We start from the raw sequence: 3,661 nt of genomic DNA, 5'->3' as shown, positions 1-3,661 counted from the left end.
CCAGGGCGTCTGCCGCCACAGCAGCGCAACCATCACACCACGGAGAAGCACCGAGACGAGAACAGTGATGCGCTTCCACGGCCCGAGCGGCTCCATGACTGATACAGTGGCCCAGATGTGGCTGCGCACATGGATCAGATTGACAGATTAGGGGCCATGTTGTTGTTCTCACAGAGACTCGGGTGAAGCCGATCTTTTAAGATGCAAGGGGAAAGCAGAGGTGGGTGTTGGACCATGCCAGGCCTGGAGATGAGGAGGATGGAGGATGGGGCGTGTTTTGAACAGGTAGTGATCCACAAAGGTCACAGTCCACATATGTTTCCTTCTTTGATGTACTGGTGTTTCTGGAAATGAGCCACGAGGGAGGCACAACAACTTGCTCTCTGAAGGGGCTTTAATGGGTGCGTGCGCTCTAGCTGCCCAGAAGCCAATCAATCTGAAAATGTTGTGTAAGCTGGTAAAGAATGGTTATCAAAGACTTTGTCTACAGTGTAAAACATGTTATCTAAGATAATAAAAACTGCAATATTTAAGTTTAAATGTGATATCAAATCATTAGATGCTGCAGAATTGGAGTGGCTTGTCCATCTCTTATCAAACAGCATCACCTGCTGGATTCAAAGTACAACAGCAAACGTGACTAACAACTAATGTATGCTCATGTTTGTTGCAACTTTATACAGTCATTACATATGAAATATACAGTTTTATTGTTTTAGTGGACCTTTGGGCTGAGAGCAAATCACAAAGTGTCGAGCACCTGCAGGACTGATTTTGGTGACATCAGCTGCTAACTGGACGAAATATTCAAGCAGGTGACGAGTTCAGTCACTCAGCCTCAGTCAGCCAAGCAAACAAAAAAAAGTAAGTAGGGAAAAAAGCATTTTCTGCAAAAATACCATGTGAATGCAGAGCACTGAATGAACTGGGTGCAGTTTGTAAAAATTAAAACCATCAGGACAGAAGCTGAATTTAGCAAAACAATAATCCATCCATCCATTATCTTTAACCGCTTATTCCATTGTTTTAGGGTCACGGGGGTCGCCGGTGCCCATGTCCAGCAATCACTGTGTGAGAGGCGGGGTACACCCTGGACGGGTCTCCGGTCCGTCAGAGGGACACATACGGACAAACAAGACAAACAACCATTCACTCTCTCTCACCTAGAGACCATTTAGAGTTACCAATCAGACTAACATGCATGTTTTTGGTCTGTGGGAGGAAACTGGAGTACCCCCGCAACCCAAAAAGGAAGAAGCGGGTAAAGATAACGTATGCATGAATGATCGGAAAACTGAAGTCACTGTGTTTATTCCTGGCTCTACCGCTGTCAGTGATCCCGGTAATCTTGACTCTTCGGCCATATCTTCAGCAGTCTGTTACGAATCGTGGGATGGTTTTAGACTCGGACTTTAAGTTCAATAAACAGATCAACTCTGTTCTTCAAAAAAGCTTCTTCCATTTAAGACAAATATCTAAACTTAAGCCTGTGTAACTCACTTTATGTTGGGGTCAGTCAGGTCTTCCTTTCATGTCTCCAGTTCATTCAAAATGCTGCAGCTCAGCTATTAACAGGAACTCATAGGTTTGAGCACACTTCACCAGTTCTGTCCTCCTTTTACCGGCTCCCTGCACGTGTCATTTAAATGCGTTAACGGCCTCGCACCCGCACACCCCTCTGACCTTCTTCATCCTTATGCTCCTTCTCAGGTGCTGAGATCATCAGACCAGCTGCTTTTGGTTGTACCAAAAACCAGGTTGAAGCTCAGAGGAGATGGAGCGTTTTCAGTCGTGGGCCCTAAACTCTGGAACAATCTGCCCATCAACATTAGACAGACCACCTCAGTCTCTGCCTTTAAAACTCTCCTGAAAACTCATCTGTACTCACTGACATTTAACACAAGCTGATCGGATTTATTATCCCATTGTTTCTCATTGTGCTTGTGTTTTTATTTTTGATGCTTTTAATTTAATTATATCTCGTTGCTTTTTACTTGATGCTGTGATTTTATTGTTAAGCACTTTGGTAACTATCTCTGTTTTAAATTCAATTCAATTCAATTCAAAAATACTTTATTAATCCCAGAGGGAAGTTATTTTGTTGTTATAACTCGTTGTCCTCATTTCATTAAGAGATGTTATAGATGCTGATGCTGTAGACAGGAAGGATCTCTTGTAAAGGTCCATCCCACAGTGGATCCTAAGAAACTGGCAGCAGATGCCGTCCGATCCGTCCACCCAGACTCGGCTGACCTCTCGGTTCCCCTGGACTGTAGGACCGCTTGAATGCTGGGCAGAACTCCTCCCAGAGCGATGGCCACTCCTCCCAGCAGTCTGCCGAGCTCCTCGTTGCTGCGGACAGACAATTGTAGGTGCCGAGGGACGATCCTGTCCTTCCGCTGTCGTGAGCCGTGTTTCCTGCTAGTTCCAGGATCTCAGTGGTCAGGCACTCGAGCACAGCTGGCAGGTAGATGAGAATGCGTCCACATAACATCCTTTTCAACTCATTTGAGAGTTGGGGCCATAGTTGAGATATCATTTGAGCTTTTGAGATGTTAATCAGCTGCTGTTGTTGTAGAAAACAGCCTTGTTGCCATGGTTACGCATCATAACAAATGTCCAAAACTTAAAAAGTTTCAGTAAAAATCCTTCCGGCTGCACAGCATCTGATACCAGAGGAAAAAATCATACCAAAAATATGATTTACATCCAGAAAAAGAGGAATTAAAGTTTCCAAAAGCAAAATCTCAGAATGAAAGTAACAGAGCTGCTCCAACATGCAGCCACCTGGAGCGGCGCAATTCTAGAACATATGTGAACAAATGTGCTCTATAAATAAATTTGACTTGACTAAATGTGTTTGAGACTGGAACTGAGGTTCATTATCCAGCCCTAAACACTCCACTGGTTTAAGAAGAACCAGTTAGATGTCTTGAAGTGATCCAGTCAAAGCTAAGAATCTCTGGATTGATTTAAAAATTGTTAGACCCAAGCAGAGCCCATCAACCTGAAGGAGCTCCAGCAGTTTTAAATCACAAATCTAAATAAAGCAGTGAAAGAGAAAGAATACCACGGGGAAGGAATAACACCGCTGCGGTCCTGTTGCCTGCATCTCATAATTAAATAAATGTACTTCTGTAAGGTCACCATCTAAACACTGTCTGACTGAATGACGGATGAAGCCACTTGATCCTGTTTGTGTTGAGAGACTGGACACACCCTGGACAGGGTACCAGTCCATCACAGATGAAGGATGAACTCAGTGTGAACATAATCTAAGGATCCAACAGTCTGAACAGTTTTCACCTGCTGTTAATAGGACTGAACTGAATCCTGCTATTTCCTTTTCTCTAAATACATCATAAAAGGAATTAAAGGCTTTTTATTGGGCCGTGTAAACGTTCCTTGAAGGAATGCAAATCACTCACACCTTTCATGCCAGAGTTTAAACTGAAGTATTCTTATAGTGAGAAGAGAGTGAGCTGGAACCATTTTGATCCAACTTCTCAAACGGCCTCATGCATGAGTTGATGCGACACTAAGAGATCTCATAAGAAACATTTTTACTCAAGTATATCATTTGGATAAATCTCAGCTAGGGTGGCACAGTTGGTAGAGCTGCAGCCTCTCAGCGAGAAGGTCGCCGGCTCGAATCCTGGCC

The sequence above is a fragment of the Nematolebias whitei genome, chromosome 14 (assembly GCF_014905685.2).
Source record: "Nematolebias whitei isolate Nwh7 chromosome 14, NemWhi1, whole genome shotgun sequence".
Taxonomy (NCBI): Eukaryota; Metazoa; Chordata; class Actinopteri; order Cyprinodontiformes; family Rivulidae; genus Nematolebias; species Nematolebias whitei.
Note: the sequence above shows the minus strand (reverse complement) of the source record.